Source organism: Nyctibius grandis, chromosome 4 (assembly GCF_013368605.1).
Source record: "Nyctibius grandis isolate bNycGra1 chromosome 4, bNycGra1.pri, whole genome shotgun sequence".
NCBI classification, from domain to species: Eukaryota; Metazoa; Chordata; class Aves; order Nyctibiiformes; family Nyctibiidae; genus Nyctibius; species Nyctibius grandis.
In genome coordinates, this window is record NC_090661.1 from 37,089,142 (window position 1) to 37,103,801 (window position 14,660).

At 40.9% G+C, this 14,660-nt stretch overlaps 2 long non-coding RNA genes across 3 annotated transcripts; both read left to right on the forward strand.

Moving 5' to 3' along the window:
• The first annotated feature begins 231 nt into the window (after positions 1-231).
• LOC137662872 (uncharacterized) lies at positions 232-11,424 on the forward strand. Of its 2 annotated transcripts, none has more exons than XR_011048067.1 (3): positions 232-489; positions 3,877-4,041; positions 10,376-11,424. It is a non-coding gene; the product is annotated as an uncharacterized lncRNA (long non-coding RNA). The 2 variants fall into 2 exon arrangements; XR_011048066.1 differs by having other exon boundaries at positions 10,422-11,422.
• Positions 11,425-11,639: 215 nt separating this feature from the next.
• Positions 11,640-12,681, forward strand: LOC137663191 (uncharacterized). The gene is made up of 3 exons (XR_011048142.1): positions 11,640-11,792; positions 12,112-12,198; positions 12,621-12,681. It is a non-coding gene; the product is annotated as an uncharacterized lncRNA (long non-coding RNA).
• The last annotated feature ends 1,979 nt before the right edge of the window (positions 12,682-14,660 follow it).

The following is a 14,660-nucleotide window of genomic DNA, read 5'->3' on the forward strand; positions in this document are numbered from 1 at the left end:
CTCCCGCGCCGCCGGTTACCGTTTGCTTAAACCCAGCGCCCTGCCCCGCCACAACTCTGATTGGGCCGTTTGCCGTTCGAAATCAGGCCCCAGCCGCCCAACAGCTACCCGGGGCTGCCCCGGCGGCGCCTGGTTGCTGCGTCGCCTCTCAGCCTCCCGCGGCTCCCAAAGCCCCGCGCACCGCCTTCCGGCGATCGCGCTGGCTACCTAAGCGCGCTGCCCCAGGGAGGCTAGTGTGGGGGTGTGGGGCGGCTGCGTAGGAGCGGGGTGGGGGGCCGGCTGCCGGCTCCCGGGGGCTCTGGGCGCCGGCTGCTGGGTGGCGTTGCGGGGCGGTCGAGTGCTCCCACTGTGGGCAACGGGAGACGGAGCGAGCCAGCAGCCGGGATGGAGCACCAGGGGCAGCAAGCAGGAGGGCCTCAAGCGCTGACGGTACCGTGTTCGCTTCCCCTCGCCCCCTGCAAGCTTCAGGCCGATGTCACCAAGTTTGGGGTTGGTTGGGTTCGTTGTTTACTTGAAAATAAATGTTAGATTGATTGTTTGAAAACAAATTTCAATTCAGAATAGTAAACCACTGCAGTTTTGTGAATAAACTGAATTCTTAAGGAAGGAGTACAGGATGCCAACCTTACTTGATTGTAATGGTGGTGTATATTGGGATAGAAAAAAGATTAAGGACCTTCACATCTGCTTTAGTCAGTGGTGTTTCTTTCTCCTGCATTAGCTTTGGTCTGTGCAGATGCATCTAAGATGATTTGTCATTTTTTGTGGACAAAACCACAATTCGCAATTTAAATGGCAGTTAAACCATTGGCACCAGGTTTGTTAGTACTTTCTAAATTTGGGGTTGCTTGCCTAGTCCATACTATGTTCTCATACGCCTTCTCCAGGAGGGTCATTTGGGGTTTTGCACTATGTTGTTATAGGAAGACTTGAATGGTGGTTTGTTTGGGGGTTTTTTTGGGTTTTTTTTGTTTGTTTTTTTTTTTTTAAATTTCTGTTCCAAAGGTAACTCTTCAAGTGTTAATAACAGTAAAATTAATGAAATGCAGTCTTTCTGTGTAGGGTCAGAAATAAGTGCTGTAGCAAAAATACGCTTTCTAGCTTTTCCGTTATACATATTCTGTTACTAGTTCTAAAGTGAGTCTTACTTCACTGAGAGAAAGAGAATACCACAAAGCTTAGACACAGAATGGTAATACCATGTCATGATGAACACCTATGGACACAAAAACTAGAGAATAGCTAGATTTTTTCCAGAAGTCATCAAAATATGAACAGAAAAAAAACCCCTAGAAAGTTATGTGGAAGAAAGACCTAGCAGCAATAATAAATAGCAGATTAGACATGAATTTTCTTAAGTAAAACCCCAGGATTTTGATTATGGACATCAAAATCATTGAGCAAAAGTAACATTCCTCTAAATGTAGTTTTAGTGCAGCCTTACTGTAAGTATTATTATCTGTCCTGGCATTGAAATTACATGAAAATAGGAAATGCCAAAACCTCAAATATCACTGATAAGAAAAGTAAAAGTAAGGGAATAAAATAAATAGGTATCACAGAATTTAGTTTAATCCAACTTAGTTTTCTGTAGTAATGATGAATTACACAAGAGGGAGCTGTGATCTGATAAATATATCAAAACTTTTCATGTCAAGTCTATTCCGTTCAGTATTCACATAAGAATACTCTTATGTGTTAAGGCCACTCTCCATCATCTTTGCTGAGTCGTGGGCAACGGGAGAGGTGCCTGAGGACTGGAGGAAAGCGAATGTCGCTCCAGTCTTCAAAAAGGGCAAGAAGGAGGACCCGGGTAACTATAGACCGGTCAGCCTCACCTCCATCCCCGGAAAGGTGATGGAACAACTTGTTCTTGGTGCTGTCTCTAGGCACATCGAGGATAGGGGGATCATTAGGGGCACTCAGCATGGCTTCACCAAGGGGAAGTCAGGCTTAACCAACTTGATAGCCTTTTATGAGGACATAACCCGGTGGATAGATGATGGTAAAGCTGTGGATGTGGTCTATCTTGATTTCAGTAAAGTGTTTGACACGGTCTCCCACAGCATCCTCGCAGCTAAACTGAGGAAGTGTGGTCTGGATGATCGGGTAGTGAGGTGGATTGTGAACTGGCTGAAGGAAAGAAGCCAGAGAGTGGTGGTCAATGGGACAGAGTCCAGTTGGAGGTCTGTGTCTAGCGGAGTCCCTCAAGGGTCGGTACTGGGACCAGTACTATTCAATATATTCATTAATGACTTGCATGAGGGAATAGAGTGCACTGTCAGCAAGTTCGCTGATGACACCAAACTGGGAGGAGTGGCTGACGCGCTGGAAGGCTGCGCAGCCATTCAGAGGGACCTAGACAGGCTGGAGAGTTGGGTGGGGAGAAATTTAATGAAATATAACAAGGGCAAGTGCAGAGTCCTGCATCTGGGCAAGAACAACCCCATGTACCAGTACAAGTTGGGGGCAGACCTGTTGGAGAGCAGCGTAGGGGAAAGGGACCTGGGGGTCCTAGTGGACAGCAGGATGACCATGAGCCAGCAGTGTGCCCTTGTGGCCAAGAAGGCCAATGGCATCCTGGGCTGTATTAGAAGGGGTGTGGTTAGCAGGTCAAGAGAGGTTCTCCTCCCCCTCTACTCTGCCCTGGTGAGGCCGCATCTGGAATATTGTGTCCAGTTCTGGGCCCCTCAGTTCAAGAAGGACAGGGAACTGCTAGAGAGAGTCCAGCGCAGAGCCACGAAGATGATTAAGGGAGTGGAACATCTCCCTTATGAGGAGAGGCTGAGGGAGCTGGGTCTCTTTAGCTTAGAGAAGAGGAGACTGAGGGGTGACCTCATTAATGTTTATAAATATGTAAAGGGCAAGTGTCATGAGGATGGAGCCAGGCTCTTCTCAGTGACATCCCTTGACAGGACTAGGGGCAATGGGTGCAAGCTGGAACACAGGAGGTTCCACATAAATATGAGGAAAAACTTCTTTACGGTGAGGGTGACCGAACACTGGAACAGGCTGCCCAGAGAGGTTGTGGAGTCTCCTTCTCTGGAGACATTCAAAACCCGCCTGCACGCGTTCCTGTGTGATATGGTCTAGGCAATCCTGCTCCGGCAGGGGGATTGGACTAGATGATCTTTCGAGGTCCCTTCCAATCCCTGACATTCTGTGATTCTGTGAAGAAAAAAACACATGATGATGTGCTGTATTTTTTTCCCCAAAAAAGTGATGAGGTAATCTTTTTACTTTTTGCAGAAGATATTTAAAGCCACAGCATTATCTAGTAATTTTGTCAAAAACATTTGTCAATATTTTAATATCCTTTAGGTGACTGTTTTAACATATTTCTGCTTTATTTACAGGTAGAGACTGGAGCAGAAAAATTACTTTGCAAATAAGAACTAGGCATCTAATTTTGGAACCAGTTGTAGCATCCCAACTCAAATCTATTACGCTCTTTCAAAATTGGATTAGAAAAAATACAGTAAACAGCTATTTGGCTACTTCCCCCCCGCCCCCTCCTAATTGTCTAAGAATTCACATACCAAGCTTCTGGCATTTTAAATAATTCTAATTTTCAGAGGCTATGGGTGAAATCCCGTCCTGAATGAAGTAAATGGCATAACTCGCTTTTGTCATCAGGAGGGCCAGGTTTACACTCCTTTTCGAATCCAGCATGTAATACGCAAATATAGTCGTACACACACACACACAGAGACGATCTTTTGCACTAGCCATATATAGGTATATGTTTACGTTTTGGGAGAAAAAATAAACCGCGAGCATCTACATTTAGCGTGGCATTTTGTGAATTTTGGAAGCTACTCCAGAAATGAGAGCTTTAAAAAAGAAGTCAAATGTTTACTAATAGTCTCATTTCAGTAACCACTTGGAGCAGTCAATGGTCAAACCAACCAGAAAACTCAGCCAGAGGAAGCAGAAACAAGCTACTTCAACAAGCAGAGTAACACCATGAGGACTACAGAAAACAGACCTTACTCCGAAGTACCCCTCCCTGAACAAACTCGGAACTCGCTGGGAAAGAGTGTAAGTATCCCTCATTCTGGCAATATGAGGGCTGCTTTTGCCTTACTTCTTCAACCAAACCAGCTGAGGGCAGAAGGATCATAAGGGCAGATCATGGAAAAGAAAGATCATGAGGGCAGAAAGCCAGACCATACCATCCAGGAGAAACTGAAAAGTAGCTGCACGAGGGATGTTTATGCATTGATGTCCTCAGTGTCTGACTATTAGTACAGTTTATTCTGAACATCCTTACTCATTCTTGTCTCTTCCTGGCTTTCTCTCTTAATGAGCAATTATTTACTCCAATTCCCAGCTGTGCTGCTCAGCCTGCATTTACGTTAGTTATGTCCCTTTTCCATCTCCCACTCCCTCCACTGCTTTGTCTTGTCTTCAGTAAAGAATTTTGCCCAGGACTGAAAGTGTTGGGGGGGATCTGTCTCGTGCGATGTCCTTACTTGCAACCATTCAGAACTGTGTCTGAAACAAAACAATATGGATACTCCAAATACCTTAAAAATTGAAGGGTAGCTATATCCCCTACCTCTGTGATTAGCTTGATGAAAACTAATTCCTGATCAAGAAAATAGTAAGGAGGAGGATTTAAAGTGTATTTGAAGTAACAAAATGAGGTTAGAAACAGTGTCTTCCAAACTGACATTCAACACAAATTCCCTCTGAACCATGGTTTTAGGCTAGAATAATTCTATTTAACCCACCTTTTATTTGGGTTACAAATTTGGTCTCAGCTTACCATCTTGTAATTTCAGGTTTTTGAAGAGACTATTGCAGAAAATTAGATACAACAATCTTAAAACCTTAGTATCAATTGTATAAATTGTTAACTCCATATCTGAGTTTGCTCCTTATACAGACTTCTTGGGGACAGATTATCAAAGCCAACTCATTCAAGTTTGAATATTCCACACTAAGAATCATCAGTATTTTGTCTGAAATATTTTGAAACTTGTTTTTGTGAAAAGTATTAATTGAATTTTTTACATTCACTAGTACTGTAGTCAAATAAGTGTTTGTAATGAAAGTTTGGTACAGCTCTCGGAGAACAGCAGTATACAGCATACCTTTCCTCCATTTAGTCTGCAAGACCACATGTTTGAAGGAACGGAGGAATTGCCATGTGAGGGAAAAGATACCTGCATCTCTAATGTATGTAGGTGAAACTTTGGAAAAGCCTGAAGATTTCATGGGCAGATTCTAACATATATAATGTGAGGATCTTGAGGCAGTGACTAAACTTCCATGCTTATTGCACTGAGGCAGCATTTTAGCTGTTTTTCTTTGGGGCTGGAGACAGTACTTCTGATACCTTCAAATGCTAGAAAGAATAAATCAATCGACTGTGAGTAGGTTTCAAGTTCACCACATGATCTGGAACTCTGCTAGAAAAATAAAGAATCAAAAAATGACTGAAAGTAAGAAGATCTGTTGATTAGGCTGAGAAATTTGAAAAATCCCTGTTCCACATTAAGGAGAGAGACAATTTTTTTTTGAAGCCATATACTGTCTTGGAAGCCTGCATGTGAAATTTAAAGAGTGCTTCTCATTCAAAGCAGCTTAGCTACTGCTGATACCACACTGGTCAACTCAACTCAATATAGACACTTTCTGTTGTAAGTGCTTGATGTTTTCAAGCATGGCTGAAGCTAAGAGTTTATTCTTGACACTGTACATGACCTTTTGTACTTATACATTTCATTTTATCTTTAACAGCACTAGCAGGAAGACTGTTCGTTCTTTTCTGGTTTTCTTTTACGTCCAGTTCTTGTGCTTGAGTGGTTGAATGGTCTGAAACTGGCAACTTAAAATTTCCTCTGCTCCAGTGTGGGGTCCCTCCCACAGGAGACAGTCCTCCACGAACTTCTCCAGTGCGGGTCCTTCCCGTGGGCTGCAGTTCATGAACTGCTCCAGTGTGGGTCCTTTCCACAGGGTGCAGTCCTTCAGGAACAGACTGCTCCAACATGGGTCCCCCACAGGGTCACAAGTCCTCCCAGCAAACCTGCTCCAGCGTGGGCTCCTCTCTCCATGGGGTCACAGGTCCTGCCAGGAGCCTGCTCCAGTGCAGGGTCTCCACAGGGTCACAGCCTCCTTTGGGCACATCCACCTGCTCTGGTGTGGGGTCCTCCATGGGCTGCAGGTGGATATCTGCTCCCCCATTAACCTCCACGGGGTGCAGGGGGACAGCCTGCCTCACCATGGGCTGCAGGGGAATCTCTGCTCCAGCACCTGGAGCACCTCCTCCCCCTCCTTCTTCACTGACCTTGGTGTCTGCAGAATTGTTTCTCTCACATATTCTCACTTCTCTCTCTGGCTGCTGCTCCGCAGCAGTTTTTTCCCCGTTCTTAAATATGTTATCCCAGAGGTGCTACCACTGTCCCTGATAGGCTCAGCCTTGGCCAGCGGTGGGTCCGTCTTGGAGCCAGCTGGCATTGGCTCTGTGAGACATATGGGAAGCTTCTAGCAGCTTCTTGCAGAAGCCACCCCTGTAGCCCCATCACTACCAAAACCTTGCCACACAAACCCAATACAGGTTTCTTCTCTGAAGAGATATAGTTTTAATCCACTGAAGTAATCATGCTGAGAATGCATTACTGAGACAATGCATTCATTCTGAAGACCTATGTTTCTAGAGTTTAAGGGTTAATAAAACTTCCTTGGGAGGAAATAAAAGCTTCAGACTGGTATAATTCTGTACATGGAAAGGAAATTAAGATTCCTCTTATATTACTCCATATTTATAGAATACTTGAGATCACAAGTGCTTCACAAACTCTATAGAGGACTCAGCTCACCTGCTGAAATCCTCACTCAGTTGAAAGTAGAAAGGCATTGACTTGGGCAGACCCCAAGGCAGAAGTCAGATGGGACACTAAGCATCATGCTTTGTGTCACAGAACTCGTCATAAATATTCCAGAAGGACAAGATTTTAGTTTTTCATTGCTGCATTAGCAAATTGTTATGTGAAAGTAGTGACTCAGAGGCAAAATGCCTTATTTATTTATTTATGGCAACACAGTAGTTTTCATATATTATCATAGAATTTAAAGCTAGAAATGACTCGTAGATTGTCTAGTCTGACCTCTTGTACATCACAATGCAGCAATTTATGTACTAAGGGTAACCAACCGATGGTTAGACAGTTTTTCTAATGGGAGAATGATGTGGGTTTGACTGTCTTGGGCACAAAAAGGTGAAAATTGCATTCCTTGGCCATGCTGTAACTGTTATGAAATTGTATAAAAGATGGGTAAAAACCTCTCCTCCAGCTACACTGATAATAAAGCAAGAAGCTGAAACTGCATTTTATAGTCTACCCTGTCCTATAGGCCTAGTTTGAAGAAGCCTGTCAGATAATTACTGGAGGAAGGTTTGGACTAAGGAGCTAATTTCTAGATTTCAGACAACCTTTGATATTAGGTAAAGGGAAAAAAATGCCTCTTCTTCTGGCACATCTTCTGGGCAGGTTCATATTCTAGATGCCTTGAGAATACAAAAATGAAAGAGCAGGAAGTTTAGATACTTCTAGTCCTGCGCGGAAGCTGAGTCGGGGTTTTAAAGTTGCTATTTTGGACTTGTGCCTCCAGTGGGATCTCAGGTGGAATGCAGCTGCCCAAGTCTTCCATGAGGCACCCAAGGCTTTAGTCAGTTATGCAATAGCGTGTTTGAAGTAGGAGCTGTTCTGAAATCTTTAGTTTAACTCCAGTCCCAAATCTTGATGTTTTCTCTCCTGACTTTTGATCTCTCCCTTTCAATTGGTGTGGGAAGGAAAGATGGTAAAGTAAGCTGTGTATGGGAAATTAAGATGAGAACAAAAGCCTGTCCAAATTATGCAACATAAGGATCATTTTGCTATAAAATTGCTCTTCAAGTGTGGCTGTCACTGAAACATATTAAGATTTCAACAGTTATTTTCTTGATAAAGACTTAATTTCTTGCATAAAAAGGCTTTTAAGCTTAAAGCTATGCCTACACAATTAGTGTCCTTTGGTTTTTGGATCATTTGAAGGGTGCTAAAGGATTTGAATGTTATAGAAGTATTTTTCATCACCACAGATCAGTTGGTTCAAACTACTTTCACAGTAGCCTTATAATTTAAACAATTTACAAATGTAATGTATCGTCAGATACAATGATCACCAGATCATTTTGCAATGGAATGTACATAGTTTTAGGAACTCAGTGCAGGCTTGAGGGTCGTGCTGCTGTATCTAGGGCTAGAGCTGGGGTTGGACAAAAAAAAGCAGTAACTGAATTTCATCTGCCAATTCAAAGGGGAACTTAGTGGAATACAGCAGAGAACAGAAGCCACAGATTCCCTTTTTTAACCCCATTCTCTGTTTCTGTTATGGAATGGGGTTTTCCTGTGTGCAGTGAGGCAGAACTAAGCTGTCTTAACATACCAACAGTGAGAGTGTTTGAAAAGATAAAATCTGTAGATAATATTAATGATGGCATTGTTGTTTAGTTTCATAGACTGCATAGTGATGTACATGTCACTGGAGGGCTCTGCTGTGCGTATCTGTAATCAAAGTGCACTCTTTGACCTAAGAACAACAACCTGATGTGCGGTTTTAAGCAAACTTATTTTGAAGAGCACACACAGGTTTTCCTTCCTCAGTTTTCCCCCTAGTCATCCTATACTCATCAGTTACATAGTTGTTCATTGTGGGGTTGTTATGATACTCCAGTGCTTGGGATGGGAAATCTGGCCCCTGTTTCTAACTCTTTCTTGTGCTGTGTGGTCCTGCAGTCCTCTTAAACCTCCATCTGTAAAAGGCTCTCTGTGTACTGAATGTTTAAAGGACAGTAGATAATTATTTTGTAGATTTATTTAATAAATGGCCCCAATTCTTTTTCCATTCTTTTCATCTTTGGAGTTGCTTTAATCTAATTTCTTTATACAAATTCACTTCCCCCCTCCCCAGTAGAAAAGATAATTGTATATGAACAGGAATATTCACTGTTATTTTTGTTACTTCTTTTTCCCCTTCCCTTTCTTTTTACACATTTAGATTACAGATGTGCCTGCTGGACTTAGCTAGCATTTTAGCCTCCCTATGCTAGATGCTATGTAAATCCAGTAAGAGACAGGACCTATTAGGAAAAGCTTGGAATCCAAATAAACAAGGCAGCACGTATTATTAGGTAGAAGAGGCACAGGTTGATGGTGTGGCTTTTCTAGGAAGGTCAATGGCTAAGCTAAATATAGAATCCAAGTCTCTTCAAATTCAGTCCCACTAATCACCCACTGACCTACGCGAACTCTTTTTTCCTAAAGCATCAGTAATTCTAACTGGGTAGAAACAGTGGTACTATGTGACTGACTTAGACATACGTTTCTCCTATACGTCCCAATCCTGTTACCTTTGTAATAAATACAAAGACTTCTAATGGCTATTGAGTCCAGCTCATGGAAGAGCAAATCATTGAAGGGAGCATACCTTCAAACAGGCTTATGCAAACAGTTCAACCAGTGCACCAAGTACATTTTCACAAATCGGGACTGGTTAGTATATATGATGGAGAAAAAAACAGAGAGACCTCAATATAGACAATGGCGACTGTTTTGAGAGACCACAGTATAACTTCTTTATCACCCATTTTCAGATCTGAATAGTCTACTGACAAACTTTTAGAGAAAACCAGACACAAACATGCAGCATTATTGTAGGTGGCAGTAGTAAGGTCACATTTATTACTCCTATTTTCATTACAGTTACTTTTACAAATACCACTGACATCTCACTGTCACAAGGGTTATCTGTGAATGTAGTTAGAAACAGTCTTGTTACTTACAAGGCCACAGTCCTGAAACCTCTTACACATATACATACCTTTCTATGGCTTGTGGGTGGATCTTAATCCATTTCACAGACTCAGCATGTGGTGAGTGCAGAGAAGCTTAGGTAAGCTTTCTGTCTATGACTGTGGGAACTGGATCTCTGGACTGTAGGTATGTCTGGTGCGGTCATATGTGACCCAGCCTTGGGGGATGGGGTTTGTCACTTGGGAGCGGCTCCACACGACCGTGGCTCTGCAGCTTCCCTCAGTGATACACATGTGAGTGGCATGCCTCATTGTGTGAGCCTGCAGGCTTTTGAAACTGTCTGCACTTCACAGCTAAGCGTTGTTCAATGGTTAAGCTTTTCTCTATTACATCTCATCCTATATTCTTCTAGCTTTATTACCTAAGTATTGTATTATGTATGTTTTAACTGTGTTATCTCATTCCTCATCACCTTAGATAAATGAAAACTGACCATATTTAATGTTAATGTAGTCAGCAATCCTATTAAAATAAACTTGAAATTTCATGTAGTAAAACTGTTTATTTTACAGGATTAGAATTAAGTGTCTGCTCATCTATTATTTTAAATTATTTTAGAAGAAAATGTTAAACATGACTGAAAGAGACAACATACATCAAGAATGAGAACTTAAGAGAAGGCAGCAACTCAGAAGAAAAAAGAACAGAAAAGTTTCTTGAGACAGCTAACAAAAGAGGCAAATAAGAACCTACTGCTGTATACCTAAATTTCCTCTGTTCTTTGTGATCTCTGGAATTTTGCACTGTTTTTAACATGACATTTCCAAATATCTCAGTTTTCCAGAATACCATTTTTGACTTTTTCCACAGCTTTACTCTACTAGGCAAACTAGTTCTAACTATGTATATATAGCTATTTTCACATGTATGTTATTTATATGTTATTTTAAAATTTATTTTATTTTTAGTTAGTTACTTTTGCTCCCAAAAAGTACACATAAGATCAGCACTCATCTAGGGAATGCTGAAGCTCTGGGTTTTTTTGTGTCATGACTATCGATAACTTTAGATTCTTACTTTAGATTCTGAAAAAATTACCTGCCTTCCACTTGAAGGCATTCACACTGGTGTCAAGATGTGTCAAGATCTTTTGCTGTGCTACCTCCAGTGAAAGGCTGTCAAGGTGAAAACGCTACATGTCATCCTAGCTTCCCACGCTACATCCAATTTTAATTTACTCTTAAAATGCCACAATATCTTGTGAGTACTGTATTCTATCAAGTAAATGTTTATAATCCATTTTCCTTCAAAAATAAAAAAATAAAGGAATACAGCAAAATAAAGAAGTAGTGCACTTTTCAGACCATGGTATTTGTAACTGTTTTTGGCAGAAAGGAAAAGTGAAAATGAGACATTTCCAATAGAAACAGACTATGAATTGCACATGCTCTCGGAAGAAATTCTGCCAGGAATGGAAGACTGGCATCTACCAGTTCCAGTGTCACAGCTGTAGGACTGCCCTTCCCCTTTTCAAATTAGGTAGTTTTCCCTTTACCAGTCAGATACTTCTTTAAATAACATACATTGTGTAATCCTCACACAAGCAAAATTTCCCTTATTCATGTTTTAGAGGAAACAAAGTTACTAGCATATTATTGCATAAGCATATTATTTCTTCCTTTTGGTTTCAATCTTGCATAAATATACAAGCTCTCAAGACAGCTAAATGTAGAATAAAAAAAATTATTGCAGTGTAAAGAAATTCTCATTTCAGTAATTTCTACATGCATTTATTTATAGCTTTATGAGATATTTTCAGGTAGCTACAGAGATACTTAACTCTCTCCATTGACTCTGCACAAAACTATCCGTTTAAAAACCTGCAAAGATCAAACAATTCCTACGTTGGTTATGTTAGCTGCAGAAAAACCACCACCCCTGAAGCCGATTTCCTGCTTGAGAAACCAGAAGCTAATTGCAGAACAAAAGGTACGTTTTGAGCACTTTCAGCAGCTACTGTGTTAAAGCGTATCTGATGCAGAGCAGCTTGTAAATGTTTTGCATGTTCTGTGAAGAAGATACTCTGGTTGATGTATGCTGTTAATGCTGCTGGATGTGAGGATATAGCATGAGGCAAAGCAAGCTGCATCCTTTAGTGTCAAAATTTTCAGCTTCAGCTGCCCCTCAGAGCATGTATTTGGGTAAAGAGTAGGCAGCTGCTTTTTTTTCAGTCAACTGTCATCTTTACCAAGTCACTTTCCACCTGCTGCTTTTTTGAAAAATTAAAATGCTTCCCACTCTCTTCAAGTTAGTTACCAAGATTCAAACCCATGGTGCCAGGATAATGTCTGTTACATGACTGCCAATGAAAAGAACAATGTGAAGAGAGCAACAGGTAACTTGTGGTACTTCGCAGATTGGTTTTGTGTTTTTTTTAAAAATTAAAATATATTAATTGATATTTATTATTTACTTATTGTCTAGTGATGATGACTCCTAGTTTTCTACTCATTTTTCAAAACCAAATGTTCAGTGTATCTAATGTCCAATTTAAACTCACGTTTTTCCATAATTAAAATGATTATGATTAATTAATGGAAATAGCTCAGACTTTAACACCTTAAAAAAAAACATTTACAGAAAACAGCTTCATTATCTTAGGTATTCGGCCTCTAAAAGTATTTAGGTTATACTGTGTTCAGTGCTGCTAGGCCTGTGTGACGTTGATGAGCGTTTCATTTCTGAAATATGATAGGATGCCCTTAAACCCAGACCTTCTGACCATCCACATTAAAGGTCTCTTAATCTAATCCCCAGGAACTTTGCTTCATGCCAGGGCCTGAAGTCAGTCATGTGGCAGCTGCCCCTGTCTCCTCCCCACGATGTGTTTGAAACCTGTCTGTGTGTGAACGGCTGGAGCACAGGAAGCCAAGCAGAAGTAACTCCACGGCTTGCTGGTCCTGGCTTCCCACCCGTCCGCACTTCACCTCCTGCACCTCTGAAATACAGTCCCACGATGGAGGGACACGACTGCTTCGCGGGGCAGGGGTGGCTCTGTCGGCATTACATGGCCAGCTGAGGGACAGGGTACCAAGACAAGGTACGCACAGGAGAGAAGAAAAGGGGTTACAGGGCTTCAGGTGCTGAAAATGATCTCACCGACGGTTAGCTCAGTCAGAGCGTTGTAGTTTAGCTTCTACCACTAAGGCCTGGGCCCCTAAGTTAAATGGATTTCATAAAGCTGGCTGGAATAGTACTTAATAATTAAAAGAAGGTCTATAGTGTTTTAGGAGCTGTTTGAATTTAAATGCCATTTTGACTGATTATCTCAAAATTTCTAGGACCTGATGCACAGCAACAGTCAGCACTAAGAACTGGTGTAGTCACTAATGGGCCCCCCAGAGACCTGCATTTGCCAATCATCAAGTGCAGAGAAAACTGAAATATCCAGTGACTGGCACTTTGAAAACAAAGTCCAGATGTAGATTTAAGGTTTTAAATGCTCTGATTGCATCCATTTAGATTTTTAAAACTTGTGGGTGTGGATATGAAAATGCTTTTCATCCATTATTATCAGCACTCTGTCGTTTTCCCTGGTTCTTATTGATTATGAGCCTAATTAACTTGTAAATCAACAGCAACTCCTTCTAGCTTTGTAGTGTTCTAAGTGGTTGAAAACAAAAGAAAATATTACCTAAAAGTCTTTCTTTTAATTTATATAAATATATTTTTTATACATACACATACATAAGCAATTAAATTTAAGCTTAACAGAACTCATAAAATCTTGGTGAAATAACTGTAGGCTTTAATATTGTACAACCATGATTTTGTAGAAGTTATAACACAACTTGTGATACCTATATGACTTTTGCTAAGGAACTAATATGGTTGTTCACGTGCATCAGCATCAGACACCTGCTATCAGTAAAGACAAGTAAGTGGGTTATATTAACCAGGTAGGAGCAGAACTTCAGTATAGTCCTTATAGGCCTAGAAAAACATAACTCTTAAATGAAGTTCTCTGTCAAGTGATGTAAAATCTGCACATTGTACAATAAGCAGAGATAAATTAGGATCTTCATTCAGTTCTATTGCAAATCTTTTCTCATCATGGAGGTTTCACTATAACAAGTACATTTCTTATATACTTTTTGTATAGCAGCTTTCCTTCTAAAAGTTCAAAATATCACACAAATGACTTGTGCCACTTTTGTGAAAATCCACCGTTCTACAAAACTAACGGTTGGCAGCAAGACTGGTGTAAATATTTGGTTGGGTTTCTTTCAGACAGATTAAAAAAGCCTGACTTCCCTTCTTATCCTTTGAGTCTTGCTACCATTGGCAATTATTTATACTTTGCTGATAGGACAATCCAAAGAGCTCCTAGGATGACGAAAAGAATAAAGAGCATGTATTGCAAGAATAAAGAGCATCTATTGCAAAAAGAACTGGCTTGTGTGGAAAAAAAGAACAAATTCAATTGTCTAGAAAGGCATTAGTTAGAGAAACCCTTGAGAAATAAAGTAAGATATTATTTAGATTAAGGCTAATGATAGTCAAGACACAAGTAGATATATGTGGTATTAACACATGTAGATTGTAAATTAGAAGAAAATTTCCAACCATCAGGAAGCTAAGGTTCCAAAATAGCCTTACAATAGGAATAATGGGGTAAATAACCTCACTGGCTTTAGGATGTCACCTTATCACTTTACAAAAGAGATTTCATGGTTGCCTATAAAAGGGAACTAGACTGAGGGACTCAAAAAGTAATTTCTAATCCCATGTTTCCAAATCCCACTTTGTTTAGGTGAGGGGTGGGGCAGAGAAGAGTTTATGTAGAAAAGTGAATCA